The sequence below is a fragment of the Oncorhynchus gorbuscha genome, linkage group LG12 (assembly GCF_021184085.1).
Source record: "Oncorhynchus gorbuscha isolate QuinsamMale2020 ecotype Even-year linkage group LG12, OgorEven_v1.0, whole genome shotgun sequence".
Taxonomy (NCBI): domain Eukaryota; kingdom Metazoa; phylum Chordata; class Actinopteri; order Salmoniformes; family Salmonidae; genus Oncorhynchus; species Oncorhynchus gorbuscha.
Genome location: NC_060184.1, coordinates 9,203,080 through 9,220,768, shown reverse-complemented (window position 1 = coordinate 9,220,768; position 17,689 = coordinate 9,203,080). Strand labels below are relative to the sequence as shown.

At 40.8% G+C, this 17,689-nt stretch overlaps 1 pseudogene; it reads right to left on the bottom strand.

The window, feature by feature from the left end:
- Positions 1-340: 340 nt before the first annotated feature.
- LOC123991493 lies at positions 341-16,893 on the bottom strand (annotated as a pseudogene).
- Positions 16,894-17,689: the final 796 nt, after the last annotated feature.

Sequence of the window (17,689 nt, the reverse complement as noted above, 5' to 3'; positions counted from 1 at the left end):
CAGTCCAAAAACAAAGACAGATCTGTTTTAACTAATTGATCATGTGTCATCGTGTATTAATGTATATACTAACATCTCCAATCAGAGGTTAAAAAAAAAAGGCTGGGTAATTCCCCCCAATTTGATGTGGTCAAATCGTCAGATTGTGTAACTGTAGTAACACATCATGGAAAGTACTGTAATATACATTAATTAGATATGGCTAAATAATTCAATATCTTATTTTAGGATGATAGTAAATGAAGCAAATAGATTTTTTCAATAATCACTTATTTCTCACTACTAACCATTTAAATGATTTAACCAGGCGCAATAGACTAAAGCGTCCAGAGGGCCTGTGCAGCAGACTGAACGCTTGACGTCCCTAAATAGCTGACATATTAAACACCTGTCCAAACGTCGACCTGGAAGGTAGCCATTCTCTTTGTGTTACAGCCTGGCTTTATGGCCAGTGTTGCTGCTGCTGCCCTTCAGGTGTTTCCTGAAGAACTCCTGGACCCTCTTCCACAGGTCCAGCTGAGCCTCATGGTGGGCTTTAACCCCTCCTCCACAGGTCCAGCTGAGCCTCATGGTGGGCTTTAACCCCTCCTCCACAGGTCCAGCTGAGCCTCATGGTGGGCTTTAACCCCTCCTCCACAGGTCCAGCTGAGCCTCATGGTGGGCTTTAGCCCCTCCTTCACAGATCCAGCTGAGCCTCATGGTGGGCTTTAACCCCTCCTCCACAGGTCCAGCTGAGCCACATGGTGGGCTTTAACCCCTCCTCCACAGGTCCAGCTGAGCCTCATGGTGGGCTTTAGCCCCTCCTCCACAGATCCAGCTGAGCCTCATGGTGGGCTTTAACCCCTCCTCCACAGATCCGCTGAGCCTCATGGTGGACTTTAGCCCCTTCTCCACAGATCCAGCTGAGCCTCATGGTGGGCTTTAGCCTCTCCTCCAAACTCAACCACTTTACCCACCGCAGAGTGGAAGCCAGACGGGCAGTGGGGCATGTAGGGCACCTCCAGCAAATGACCCGCCCTGGGGTACGTCACCACCTCAAAGTTCTCTTTCCCATGATGCCTCAGCCGGGCGGCGGCCTGCTGGGCAAAGAGACAAATGTTCCAGTTCCTGTCGTCCTCCGAGACAGCGAAGAGGAACCTAGAACTGGAACATTCTATTGGGATCAAAGAACCGCGGTTCCCCTCAGTATCTGGGTCCTGGATGGTGTCTCGGACATCGAAGTGGCCAGACGGTAAGAGGGTGATGTTCTCTGGGATTGGCACGAGGGGAGGGATGACGAGGTCTTTGTAGTGCAGTGGCGTCATGATATTAGCGTTGCAGCCGTTGATCCAGACTGTGGCTCAGATGCCAGAGAGAAAAGAGGCCATGGACAGAGCCAGGTCAACACTCTTCGAGATGGACAGGATTTTTTATTCCTGGACCTAGAGGAAAATAAAATGGTTTGCAAAGAGACTTAAAATCATTACAGACAATCAAGGTAAACTGGTTTTGACAAATCAATAAATAGATAAGTTAAATATTAAACATAAAGAGCATTGTTCTGGGTTGTGCCACTGTTATGAATCGTGCTGTTCTGTTGATGTATAGAGTAGAGCTGACCCCATTTCGTCGACTGGTCGATAAGGCTGTTGGTCGACCGGGATTTCTTTAGTCGAGCAGTAGCAAAAAAGAAAATACAAAAATGTATATATTTTAAATCATGTTGTCCAAGCCACCCTTCTGGTTTACGCCTGTCTGAGTGGACTGATCCACTGTGGGGGCCATTAGGATGGCACAGCCCATCAGTCCATGTGCTACTGAAACATGTGCTACTGAAACATGTGCTACTGAAACATGTGCTACTGAAACATGTGCTACTGAAACATGTGCTACTGAAACTGTATATGATTATATTATGTAAGAATGGTGGCAACACAAATAAAAACGTATATTATTTTTATAACAAATTGATAAGGAAATGTGTTTTAATAAATGATTAGAATGTTACAGTCCTGAAACCATAGGTCTGATACCATGTTACAGTCCTGAAACCATAGGTCTGATACCATGTGATTGTATGAACTTAATTTGAATCAATAGATTACGTATAATACATGAATAAACAGTTAACTGTTCGATGATTATATTATAATACTGTTTCCTTTTTAGTCAGAATCTTTTGAGAAAAATGTGTCTAGTGTTTTGACAGACTAAAGGTATCAGTATCTTACAGACTAAAGGGTATCAGTATCTTACAGACCCAGGTCTCTCCCTATCTTAGGGACTAAAGGAAGACAGTATTCTCACAGACTAAAGGCTCTCAGTATCTTACAGACTAAAGGGTATCAGTATCTTACAGACTAAAGGTCCAGTATCTGTACAGACTAAAGGGTTCAGTAATAAACAGACTAACTGTGGTATCAGTATCTTGTTTCTTTTCTATCAGTATCTTACAGACTAAAGGGTATCAGTATCTTACAGACTAATACTAAAGGGTATCAGTATCTTACAGACTAAAGGGTATCAGTATCTTACAGACTAAAGGGTATCAGTATCTTACAGACTAAAGGGTATCAGTATCTTACAGACTAAAGGGTATCAGTATCTTACAGACTAAAGGGTATCAGTATCTTACAGACTAAAGGGTATCAGTATCTTACAGACTAATAATATATAAAGGGTATCAGTATCTTACAGACTAAAGGGTATCAGTATCTTACAGACTAATAATATATAAAGGGTATCAGTATCTTACAGACTAAAGGGTATCAGTATCTTACAGACTAATAATATATAAAGGGTATCAGTATCTTACAGACTAATAATATAAAGGGTATCAGTATCTTACAGACTAATAATATATAAAGGGTATCAGTATCTTACAGACTAAAGGGTATCAGTATCTTACAGACTAAAGGGTATCAGTATCTTACAGACTAAAGGGTATCAGTATCTTACAGACTAAAGGGTATCAGTATCTTACAGACTAATAATATATAAAGGGTATCAGTATCTTACAGACTAAAGGGTATCAGTATCTTACAGACTAAAGGGTATCAGTATCTTACAGACTAATAATATATAAAGGGTATCAGTATCTTACAGACTAAAATATATAAAGGGTATCAGTATCTTACAGACTAAAGGGTATCAGTATCTTACAGACTAAAGGGTATCAGTATCTTACAGACTAATAATATATAAAGGGTATCAGTATCTTACAGACTAATAATATATAAAGGGTATCAGTATCTTACAGACTAATAATATATAAAGGGTATCAGTATCTTACAGACTAAAGGGTATCAGTATCTTACAGACTAAAGGGTATCCTAATTGAATTGATAAATGAACAGGTATCAGTATTCTCCTGACAGACAAATGGGTATCCTAATTGAATTGATAAATGAACAGGAGTATATAGAATTCTCCTGACACAAATGCGCTTTCTCCCCACGGTGGATAGTGGTCGCTGTCCACGGTGGATAGTGGTCGCTGTCCACGGTGGATAGTGGTCGCTGTCCACGGTGGATAGTGGTCGCTGTCCACGGTGGATAGTGGTCGCTGTCCACGGTGGACGGTGGATAGTGGTCGCTGTCCACGGTGGATAGTGGTCGCTGTCCACGGTGGATAGTGATAGTGGATAGTGGTCGGTCCACGGTGGATAGTGGTCTGTCCACGGTGGATAGTGGTCGCTGTCCACGGTGGATAGTGGATCGCTGTCCACGGTGGATAGTGGTCGCTGTCCACGGTGGATAGTGGTCGCTGTCCACGGTGGATAGTGGTCGCTGTCCACGGTGGATAGTGGTCGCTGTCCACGGTGGATAGTGGTCGCTGTCCACGGTGGATAGTGGTCGCTGTCCACGGTGGATAGTGGTCGCTGTCCACGGTGGATAGTGGTCGCTGTCCACGGTGGATAGTGGTCGCTGTCCACGGTGGATAGTGGTCGCTGTCCACGGTGGATAGTGGTCGCTGTCCACGGTGGATAGTGGTCGCTGTCCACGGTGGATAGTGGTCGCTGTCCACGGTTGTGAAACAACTCTGTTGAATTGACCACTTCTCCTAGACCATGATGCTGTGTGCATAATAGCAACGTTTACCCGGCATATTGGTGTTGAGAACAAGGCAGCAGAGTTAGGAGACGCGAAAACAGCCCTTGCCTTATTGTATAAGAAAAGTGAGGAGAGAGGAAACCAACTTAATTAGGTCTATAAATCAATAGTCTAATTGTTAAATGTGCCCGGCTTTAGAAGTCGTCAATATATCTACAGAAATAAGGTAGATCCTGCTTCCGTTGCCTGACGGACAGTTTGGTTGATAGCCTACGGATTCGATGAGCACCAAGCTTCACGCAACAATTTCAGCTGTTTTAAACATCTTTACTATGTTGGAATAAATGTTTTACAAAAACAAATGTGTTAGACCAGCTTCTCTTGATATTATTTATAATATATTTAGTGTTGTTTACACTGATCCAAATGGTCAAATAATAAATACATAATGAATAACCGTCCTTTTTCCTTCATCTGCTTCATTATTATTATTATTAAATCATTATAATAATAAGTAATGTCATTATCGTTAGTAGACTTAGTATAGAACCACCATGTCATTATCGTTAGTAGACTTAGTATAGAACCACCATGTCATTATCATTAGTAGACTTAGTATAGAACCACCATGTCATTATCATGAGTAGACTTAGTATAGAACCACCATGTCATTATCGTTAGTAGACTTAGTATAGAACCACCATGTCATTATCATTAGTAGACTTAGTATAGAACCACCATGTCATTATCATGAGTAGACTTAGTATAGAACCACCATGTCATTATCATTAGTAGACTTAGTATAGAACCACCATGTCATTATCGTTAGTAGACTTAGTATAGAACCACCATGTCATTATCATTAGTAGACTTAGTATAGAACCACCATGTCATTATCATGAGTAGACTTAGTATAGAACCACCATGTCATTATCATGAGTAGACTTAGTATAGAACCACCATGTCATTATCATGAGTAGACTTAGTATAGAACCACCATGTCATTATCATGAGTAGACTTAGTATAGAACCACCATGTCATTATCATTAGTAGACTTAGTATAGAACCACCATGTCATTATCATTAGTAGACGACTTAGTATAGAACCACCATGTCATTATCATTAGTAGACGACTTAGTATAGAACCACCATGTCATTATCATTAGTAGACTTAGTATAGAACCACCATGTCATTATCATTAGTAGACTTAGTATAGAACCACCATGTCATTATCATTAGTAGACTTAGTATAGAACCACCATGTCATTATCGTTAGTAGACTTAGTATAGAACCACCATGTCATTATCATTAGTAGACTTAGTATAGAACCACCATGTCATTATCATTAGTAGACTTAGTATAGAACCACCATGTCATTATCATTAGTAGACTTAGTATAGAACCACCATGTCATTATCATTAGTAGACTTAGTATAGAACCACCATGTCATTATCATTAGTAGACTTAGTATAGAACCACCATGTCATTATCATTAGTAGACTTAGTATAGAACCACCATGTCATTATCGTTAGTATAGAACCACCATGTCATTATCATTAGTAGACTTAGTATAGAACCACCATGTCATTATCATGAGTAGACTTAGTATAGAACCACCATGTCATTATCGTTAGTAGACTTAGTATAGAACCACCATGTCATTATCATTAGTAGACTTAGTATAGCAGCCTTGTTTAACCACCATGTCATTATCATTAGTAGACTTAGTATAGCAGCCTGGTTTAACCACCATGTCATTATCATTAGTAGACTTAGTATAGAACCACCATGTCATTATCATTAGTAGACTTAGTATAGAACCACCATGTCATTATCGTTAGTAGTATAGAACCACCATGTCATTATCATTAGTAGTATAGAACCACCATGTCATTATCATTAGTAGTATAGAACCACCATGTCATTATCATTAGTAGTATAGAACCACCATGTCATTATCATTAGTAGACTTAGTATAGAACCACCATGTCATTATCATGAGTAGACTTAGTATAGAACCACCATGTCATTATCATTAGTAGACTTAGTATAGAACCACCATGTCATTATCATTAGTAGACTTAGTATAGAACCACCATGTCATTATCATTAGTAGACTTAGTATAGAACCACCATGTCATTATCATTAGTAGACGACTTAGTATAGAACCACCATGTCATTATCATTAGTAGACGACTTAGTATAGAACCACCATGTCATTATCATTAGTAGACTTAGTATAGAACCACCATGTCATTATCATTAGTAGACTTAGTATAGAACCACCATGTCATTATCATTAGTAGACTTAGTATAGAACCACCATGTCATTATCGTTAGTAGACTTAGTATAGAACCACCATGTCATTATCGTTAGTAGACTTAGTATAGAACCACCATGTCATTATCATTAGTAGACTTAGTATAGAACCACCATGTCATTATCGTTAGTAGACTTAGTATAGAACCACCATGTCATTATCGTTAGTAGACTTAGTATAGAACCACCATGTCATTATCGTTAGTAGACTTAGTATAGAACCACCATGTCATTATCGTTAGTAGACTTAGTATAGAACCACCATGTCATTATCATTAGTAGACTTAGTATAGAACCACCATGTCATTATCATTAGTAGACTTAGTATAGAACCACCATGCCATTATCATTAGTAGACTTAGTATAGAACCACCATGCCATTATCATTAGTAGACTTAGTATAGAACCACCATGTCATTATCATGAGTAGACTTAGTATAGAACCACCATGTCATTATCATGAGTAGACTTAGTATAGAACCACCATGTCATTATCATTAGTAGACTTAGTATAGAACCACCATGTCATTATCATGAGTAGACTTAGTATAGAACCACCATGTCATTATCATGAGTAGACTTAGTATAGAACCACCATGTCATTATCGTTAGTAGACTTAGTATAGAACCACCATGTCATTATCATGAGTAGACTTAGTATAGAACCACCATGTCATTATCATGAGTAGACTTAGTATAGAACCACCATGTCATTATCATTAGTAGACTTAGTATAGAACCACCATGTCATTATCGTTAGTAGACTTAGTATAGAACCACCATGTCATTATCATTAGTAGACTTAGTATAGAACCACCATGTCATTATCATTAGTAGACTTAGTATAGAACCACCATGTCATTATCATTAGTAGACTTAGTATAGAACCACCATGTCATTATCATTAGTAGACTTAGTATAGAACCACCATGTCATTATCATTAGTAGACTTAGTATAGAACCACCATGTCATTATCATTAGTAGACTTAGTATAGAACCACCATGTCATTATCATTAGTAGACTTAGTATAGAACCACCATGTCATTATCATTAGTAGACTTAGTATAGAACCACCATGTCATTATCATTAGTAGACTTAGTATAGAACCACCATGTCATTATCGTTAGTAGACTTAGTATAGAACCACCATGTCATTATCATTAGTAGACTTAGTATAGAACCACCATGTCATTATCGTTAGTAGACTTCGTATAGAACCACCATGTCATTATCATTAGTAGACTTAGTATAGAACCACCATGTCATTATCATGAGTAGACTTAGTATAGAACCACCATGTCATTATCGTTAGTAGACTTAGTATAGAACCACCATGTCATTATCATTAGTAGACTTAGTATAGAACCACCATGTCATTATCGTTAGTAGACTTCGTATAGAACCACCATGTCATTATCATTAGTAGACTTAGTATAGAACCACCATGTCATTATCATGAGTAGACTTAGTATAGAACCACCATGTCATTATCGTTAGTAGACTTAGTATAGAACCACCATGTCATTATCATTAGTAGACTTAGTATAGAACCACTATGTCATTATCGTTAGTAGACTTAGTATAGAACCACCATGTCATTAGTATTAGTAGACTTAGTATAGCAGCCTGGTATAACCACCATGTCATTATCATTAGTAGACTTAGTATAGCAGCCTTGTTTAACCACCATGTCATTATCATTAGTAGACTTAGTATAGCAGCCTTGTTTAACCACCATGTCATTATCATTAGTAGACTTAGTATAGCAGCCTTGTTTAACCACCATGTCATTATCATTAGTAGACTTAGTATAGCAGCCTTGTTTAACCACCATGTCATTATCATTAGTAGACTTAGTATAGCAGCCTTGTTTAACCACCATGTCATTATCATTAGTAGACTTAGTATAGAACCACCATGTCATTATCATTAGTAGACTTAGTATAGCAGCCTTGTTTAACCACCATGTCATTATCATTAGTAGACTTAGTATAGCAGCCTTGTTTAACCACCATGTCATTATCATTAGTAGACTTAGTATAGCAGCCTTGTTTAACCACCATGTCATTATCATTAGTAGACTTAGTATAGCAGCCTTGTTTAACCACCATGTCATTATCATTAGTAGACTTAGTATAGCAGCCTTGTTTAACCACCATGTCATTATCATTAGTAGACTTAGTATAGCAGCCTTGTTTAACCACCATGTCATTATCATTAGTAGACTTAGTATAGCAGCCTTGTTTAACCACCATGTCATTATCATTAGTAGACTTAGTATAGCAGCCTTGTTTAACCACCATGTCATTATCATTAGTAGACTTAGTATAGAACCACCATGTCATTATCATTAGTAGACTTAGTATAGCAGCCTTGTTTAACCACCATGTCATTATCATTAGTAGACTTAGTATAGAACCACCATGTCATTATCATTAGTAGACTTAGTATAGCAGCCTTGTTTAACCACCATGTCATTATCATTAGTAGACTTAGTATAGCAGCCTTGCTTAACCACCATGTCATTATCATTAGTAGACTTAGTATAGCAGCCTTGTTTAACCACCATGTCATTATTAGTAGACTTAGTATAGCAGCCTTGTTTAACCACCATGTCATTATCATTAGTAGACTTAGTATAGCAGCCTTGTTTAACCACCATGTCATTATCATTAGTAGACTTAGTATAGCAGCCTTGTTTAACCACCATGTCATTATCATTAGTAGACTTAGTATAGCAGCCTTGTTTAACCACCATGTCAGTATCATTAGTAGACTTAGTATAGCAGCCTTGTTTAACCACCATGTCATTATCATTAGTAGACTTAGTATAGCAGCCTTGTTTAACCACCATGTCATTATCATTAGTAGACTTAGTATAGCAGCCTTGTATAACCACCATGTCATTATCATTAGTAGACTTAGTATAGCAGCCTTGTTTAACCACCATGTCATTATCATTAGTAGACTTAGTATAGCAGCCTTGTTTAACCACCATGTCATTATCATTAGTAGACTTAGTATAGCAGCCTTGTTTAACCACCATGTCATTATCATTAGTAGACTTAGTATAGCAGCCTTGTTTAACCACCATGTCATTATCATTAGTAGACTTAGTATAGCAGCCTTGTTTAACCACCATGTCATTATCATTAGTAGACTTAGTATAGCAGCCTTGTATAACCACCAGCGAGCTGTAGGCCTAAGAGCTCATCCTGTTTTGTCTTAACACCGTAACTTAGGCCTATATTTCAATAATTATACAGGCTACTCTATTAATAAATCATTTATTTATTCATGTAATCAAACAGCATACGAGTCATTCATGATGTGAAATGCAATCAAGCATTTTAAGTTCATTTAAAATAACAATTGAATAATAATTCGCTTAAACAAAAACAATAGGCACACATAACAAGCAGTACTGGCTCCTTAATTATTTTTGTTTGATCTCCAAGTATATTCCACAACTAGTCAAATTCATTCCCTTTAACCTCCTGCTCAACCAGAAAACACTACCCCAGTTTTCCAGTTCATTTGTCACGTCCTCTGCATTCATTTTGCGGGTCACATGTTACAGTGTTCAGAGTTTGCTATAACCAAATGTATTGATGTGATTATGATATGCTATAGGTCAGGCCCTAGTGGTCACATGTTACGGTGTATAGAGTTTGCTATAACCAAATGTATTGATGTGATTATGATATGCTATAGGTCAGGCCCTAGTGGTCACATGTCACGGTGTATAGAGTTTGCTATAACCAAATGTATTGATGTGATTATGATATGCTATAGGTCAGGCCCTAGTGGTCACATGTTACGGTGTATAGAGTTTGCTATAACCAAATGTATTGATGTGATTATGATATGCTATAGGTCAGGCCCTAGTGGTCACATGTCACGGTGTATAGAGTTTGCTATAACCAAATGTATTGATGTGATTATGATATGCTATAGGTCAGGCCCTAGTGGTCACATGTTACGGTGTATAGAGTTTGCTATAACCAAATGTATTGATGTGATTATGATATGCTATAGGTCAGGCCCTAGTGGTCACATGTTACGGTGTATAGAGTTTGCTATAACCAAATGTATTGATGTGATTATGATATGCTATAGGTCAGGCCCTAGTGGTCACATGTTACGGTGTATAGAGTTTGCTATAACCAAATGTATTGATGTGATTATGATATGCTATAGGTCAGGCCCTAGTGGTCACATGTCACGGTGTATAGAGTTTGCTATAACCAAATGTATTGATGTGATTATGATATGCTATAGGTCAGGCCCTAGTGGTCACATGTTACGGTGTATAGAGTTTGCTATAACCAAATGTATTGATGTGATTATGATATGCTATAGGTCAGGCCCTAGTGGTCACATGTTACGGTGTATAGAGTTTGCTATAACCAAATGTATTGATGTGATTATGATATGCTATAGGTCAGGCCCTAGTGGTCACATGTTACGGTGTATAGAGTTTGCTATAACCAAATGTATTGATGTGATTATGATATGCTATAGGTCAGGCCCTAGTGGTCACATGTTACGGTGTATAGAGTTTGCTATAACCAAATGTATTGATGTGATTATGATATGCTATAGGTCAGGCCCTAGTGGTCACATGTTACGGTGTATAGAGTTTGCTATAACCAAATGTATTGATGTGATTATGATATGCTATAGGTCAGGCCCTAGTGGTCACATGTTACGGTGTATAGAGTTTGCTATAACCAAATGTATTGATGTGATTATGATATGCTATAGGTCAGGCCCTAGTGGTCACATGTTACGGTGTATAGAGTTTGCTATAACCAAATGTATTGATGTGATTATGATATGCTATAGGTCAGGCCCTAGTGGTCACATGTCACGGTGTATAGAGTTTGCTATAACCAAATGTATTGATGTGATTATGATATGCTATAGGTCAGGCCCTAGTGGTCACATGTTACGGTGTATAGAGTTTGCTATAACCAAATGTATTGATGTGATTATGATATGCTATAGGTCAGGCCCTAGTGGTCACATGTTACGGTGTATAGAGTTTGCTATAACCAAATGTATTGATGTGATTATGATATGCTATAGGTCAGGCCCTAGTGGTCACATGTTACGGTGTATAGAGTTTGCTATAACCAAATGTATTGATGTGATTATGATATGCTATAGGTCAGGCCCTAGTGGTCACATGTTACAGTGTTCAGAGTTTGCTATAACCAAATGTATTGATGTGATTATGATATGCTATAGGTCAGGCCCTAGTGGTCACATGTTACGGTGTATAGAGTTTGCTATAACCAAATGTATTGATGTGATTATGATATGCTATAGGTCAGGCCCTAGTGGTCACATGTCACGGTGTATAGAGTTTGCTATAACCAAATGTATTGATGTGATTATGATATGCTATAGGTCAGGCCCTAGTGGTCACATGTCACGGTGTATAGAGTTTGCTATAACCAAATGTATTGATGTGATTATGATATGCTATAGGTCAGGCCCTAGTGGTCACATGTTACAGTGTTCAGAGTTTGCTATAACCAAATGTATTGATGTGATTATGATATGCTATAGGTCAGGCCCTAGTGGTCACATGTTACGGTGTATAGAGTTTGCTATAACCAAATGTATTGATGTGATTATGATATGCTATAGGTCAGGCCCTAGTGGTCACATGTTACGGTGTATAGAGTTTGCTATAACCAAATGTATTGATGTGATTATGATATGCTATAGGTCAGGCCCTAGTGGTCACATGTTACGGTGTATAGAGTTTGCTATAACCAAATGTATTGATGTGATTATGATATGCTATAGGTCAGGCCCTAGTGGTCACATGTCACGGTGTATAGAGTTTGCTATAACCAAATGTATTGATGTGATTATGATATGCTATAGGTCAGGCCCTAGTGGTCACATGTCACGGTGTATAGAGTTTGCTATAACCAAATGTATTGATGTGATTATGATATGCTATAGGTCAGGCCCTAGTGGTCACATGTTACGAAACAAACGTGTCACGTAAAGAGAGCGACGTCTGAGGGAATAAGGAATGTTTTTCCCGAAACAAATGTGGGGATTTTGGTAACGTAACTTTTCAGTCAGAAATGGCTGTTATTATGTTACAGCTTCAGCAACATGGACACAAGAGAGAGACAGCAGCTATACACACTGATGTTCTGTGGTGGTCTCTGTAGCAGGGAGGAGAGAGAGACAGACAGGGAGGAGAGAGACAGACAGACAGGGAAGAGAGAGAGACAGACAGACAGGGAAGAGAGAGAGACAGACAGGGAGGAGAGAGAGACAGCGCTATACACACTGTTGCTCTGTGGTGGTGGCTGTAGCAGGGAGGAGAGAGACAGACAGACAGACAGACAGGAAGAGAGAGACAGCGCTATACACACTGTTGCTCTGTGGTGGTGGCTGTAGCAGGGAGGAGAGAGAGACAGACAGGGAGGAGAGACAGACAGACAGGGAAGAGACAGACAGGGAAGAGACAGACAGGGAAGAGAGACAGACAGACAGACAGGGAAGAGAGACAGACAGGGAAGAGAGACAGACAGGAGAGAGAGACACAGACAGACAGGAGAGAGAGACAGACAGACAGGGAGAGAGACACAGACAGACAGGAGAAGAGACACAGACAGACAGGAGAGAGAGACACAGACAGACAGGAGAGAGAGACACAGACAGACAGGAGAGAGAGACACAGACAGACAGGAGAGAGAGACACAGACAGACAGGAGAGAGAGACACAGACAGACAGGAGAGAGAGACACAGACAGACAGGAGAGAGAGACACAGACAGACAGGGAAGAGAGACAGACAGACAGGAGAGAGAGACAGACAGACAGGAGAGAGAGACAGACAGACAGGAGAGAGAGACAGACAGACAGGAGAGAGAGAGACAGACAGACAGGAGAGACAGACAGACAGACAGACAGACAGACAGACAGACAGACAGAGAGAGACAGACAGGAGAGAGACAGACAGACAGGAGAGAGAGAGACAGACAGGGGAGAGAGAGACAGACAGGGAGAGAGAGACAGACAGGGAAGAGAGAGAGACAGACAGACAGGAAGAGAGAGAGACAGACAGACAGGGAACAGACAGACAGAGAGACAGACAGGGAAGAGAGACAGACAGACAGGGAAGAGACAGACAGACAGGGAAGACAGACAGACAGACAGACAGAAGACAGAGAGACAGACAGGGAAGAGAGACAGAGACAGACAGACAGGAAGAGAGACAGACAGACAGGACAGAGACAGACAGACAGACAGGAAGACAGACAGACAGACAGGGAAGAGAGAGAGACAGACAGACAGACAGACAGACAGACAGACAGACAGGGAAGAGAGACAGACAGACAGAAGACAGACAGACAGACAGGAAGACAGACAGACAGACAGGGAAGACAGACAGACAGACAGACAGAAGAGACAGAGACAGACAGGGAAGAGAGAGAGACAGACAGGGAAGAGAGAGAGACAGACAGGGAAGAGAGAGAGACAGACAGGGAAGAGAGAGAGACAGACAGGGAAGAGAGAGAGACAGACAGGGAAGAGAGAGAGACAGACAGGGAAGAGAGAGAGACAGACAGGGAAGAGAGAGAGACAGACAGGGAAGAGAGAGAGACAGACAGGGAAGAGAGAGAGACAGACAGGGAAGAGAGAGAGACAGACAGGGAAGAGAGAGAGACAGACAGGGAAGAGAGAGACAGACAGGGAGGAGAGAGAGACAGACAGGGAAGAGAGAGAGACAGACAGGGAAGAGAGAGAGACAGACAGGGAGGAGAGAGAGACAGACAGGGAGGAGAGAGACAGACAGGGAGGAGAGAGACACAGACAGGGAGGAGAGAGACACAGACAGGGAGGAGAGAGACAGACAGGGAGGAGAGAGACACAGACAGGGAGGAGAGAGAGACAGACAGAGAGAGAGAGACAGACAGACAGGGAGAGAGACAGACAGAGAGAGAGAGAGACAGGGAGGAGAGAGAGAGACAGGGAGGAGAGAGAGAGACAGGGAGGAGAGAGAGAGACAGGGAGGAGAGAGAGAGACAGGGAGGAGAGAGAGAGACAGGGAGGAGAGAGAGAGACAGGGAGGAGAGAGAGAGACAGGGAGGAGAGAGAGTCAGACAGGGCGGAGAGAGAGACAGACAGGGAGGAGAGAGAGACAGACAGGGAGGAGAGCGAGACACCGCTATACACACTGATGTTCTGTGATGGTCTCTGTAGCAGGGAGGAGAGAGAGAGAGAGAGACAGGGAGAAGAGAGAGACAGACAGACAGGAGAAGAGAGAGACAGACAGACAGGGAAGAGAGACAGACAGACAGGGAAGAGAGAGAGACAGACAGACAGGGAAGAGAGAGAGACAGACAGGGCGGAGAGAGAGACAGACAGGGCGGAGAGAGAGACAGACAGGGCGGAGAGAGAGACAGACAGGGCGGAGAGAGAGACAGCACTATACACACTGATGTTCTGTGGTGGTCGCTGTAGCAGGGAGGAGAGAGAGACAGCGCTATACACACTGATGTTCTGTGGTGGTCGCTGTAGCAGGGAGGAGAGAGAGACAGCGCTATACACACACTGATGTTCTGTGGTGGTCTCTGTAGCAGGGAGGAGAGAGAGACAGCGCTATACACACTGATGTTCTGTGGTGGTCGCTGTAGCAGGGAGGAGAGAGAGACAGCGCTATACACACTGATGTTCTGTGGTGGTCTCTGTAGCAGGGAGGAGAGAGAGACAGCGCTATACACACTGATGTTCTGTGGTGGTCGCTGTAGCAGGGAGGAGAGAGAGACAGCGCTATACACACTGATGCTCTGTGGTGGTGGCTGTAGCAGGGAGGAGAGAGAGACAGCGCTATACACACTGATGCTCTGTGGTGGTCTCTGTAGCAGGGAGGAGAGAGAGACAGCGCTATACACACTGATGTTCTGTGGTGGTCGCTGTAGCAGGGAGGAGAGAGAGACAGCGCTATACACACTGATGTTCTGTGGTGGTGGCTGCAGCAGAGAGGAGAGAGAGAATACGGGTGCTAGACACAAAATCACTTCTTTTTTTAACACAGCGCACCAAGTCTGAGCCAGGCGGCACAATCAAATCAATTGCGGTCGACTCCCTCTAGGCTTTTGTGTGTTAATCTTAATTATTTGTTAATCTTATTATTTGCTTAAAGCATCAGACAAGCTCAGCGCAGATAGTTGATTTGATTAAATAACATTGGATGTGTCTATATATGGAAAATCAATTTGGTTCGAAAGAACAGACGATTCTTTGGTCGACCAAGATTGATTTATTTTTTGGGTAGGGGAAAGCCCCAGTGTAGAGCAAACAACAGCCAGTAGATGGCAGCTTTTTCACAGCTAAAAAAATATATAAAAGTTTAGTGAGAGGAATCTCAAGGTGATATTTTCTTCTAATGGAACAAAATGCCCATATTCATGATGTGTCTCAGAGTAAGAGTGCTGGGCTGTGTTTCCTAAAAACATCATTTGCACTAAGGTCCATCTTTCATCCATTTAGTTTCAATGGAATTATGACGATCTTAGTACCATGTTGCTTTTGGGAAACTCAGGGCCTGGACATTACATGGACATGACGAGCCTAATCACCACTTCTACACCTGCTCGTCTTCCTCCACTAACCTGTGGCTGTCTCCTCAGGAATGTAATGGCCTCTTCAAAGTACTCCAGGTCAAAGTGTTTGGGAACATTTCTGGGCATGTCCTGGGTAGCCGTAGTAGGCCAGCGCCAGAACCACGATGCCTTTGTTACCCAGCAGACTGGCCCGGACCTCTGATAGACCTCCACCCAGAATATACACGTCTAGTACCCCAGGAAATGGACCCTGGCCTAAGGAGGGGGGAATAGGTTTCTGTTGTTTTCTGGCATACCAATGCAATGCAAAGTTGACCTTGTCGAATACAAAGGCCTATGGAACATCTAACATTGTAATTTGTGTTTTTCTTAGGAGAACTCACACCACCACATTGGCACAATTAAATCATAATTAATATTGGCCCTTTGGTTTAACAAACAAATTGAGGTGAAGGCCTACAGTATATTCAATCAATGAATTTCTATTTCCTTAGAGCAATGTGTATTAATACTGGTCCTGTGGACACAAAAATAACATTTCCCACTTGAGAGCAGTTTGAATGGTCTAAGTTACTAACCGGGTGATAGAAAGAGGACTCCCCGAATTCTTCCTCCTTTCAAGCCCAACGGTATCCTCCTCGCACCTTCTGTCATGCACCGCCTCTCGTTGGTCGCTGTGGCCAAGAGCTCACCTGTATCCCCATGCAGAACATCTATATTAACCATAATTGAACCAAACACATTCTTTTTTTAACATTTTGCTGTGTGGAGTCTCGGACGCCATGGCCCAAAACAAGCCCATGGGTTCAACTCCCGTGTAACTTCCGCCAAGATAAGGAGAGAAGCACAAGCACCTTTACTTATTTACTCAAGTCAGTTTAGAACAACTTATTATTTACGATGACGGCCTACCCCGGCTGGTTGTGATTCAGCCTGGAATTGAAACAAGGTCTGTAGTGACGCCTCTAGCACTGAAGTGCTGTGCCTTAGACTGTTGTGCCACTTGGAAGCCCCTTAAAGGGACATACACACATTTATAATTCTATCAGCTTTGTTGTTGGTAGAGTATTGAATTGCCTTAAAATATAGTTAAATGTATTTTTATAAGGTAAGAAAAGTTTACATTTGTAAATATGAAATTTGTCCCCCCAAAAATATTAAATTAATTACATAAAATTGTTTTAACTTATTTCTATCGTAGGTAAAGAATCAAAGCAGTACATCTCTCCATAATAGTGTAAAATCATCATAAATATGTTCCATTATATATCAATAATAATAAATAATAAACTTCCTTCATTTAGTTAATTAACTAATTAACTAATTAACTAATTCATTAAACTAATTAATTTAGTTTAGTTAATAAGTAGCTATGTGTGTGTGCAACGTCCAAACTTTTTCCCAACAGATAATATCAATAAAACCATTCCAATCAGGCATGGCATCCTGTTGAAACAAGGCTCATATAGCTCTATTGTTGTTGAATGTACTGAAATGAACACAAATCTTTCCTACTGATGAGTCAACAGGGTTAATCGTTGGTATGTTCTGAGGGTCAGGTCTCGACACATTCCTGAATGATAAAGCAACACCTGAGGGAATGGCATCTAAAACTATTGCAAAATCTTTAGGTGTTACAGGGATCTTGTAGAATGACTTATAACTATTTTATTTATTTATTTTATTTTACCTTTATTTAACCAGGTAGGCTAGTTGAGAACAAG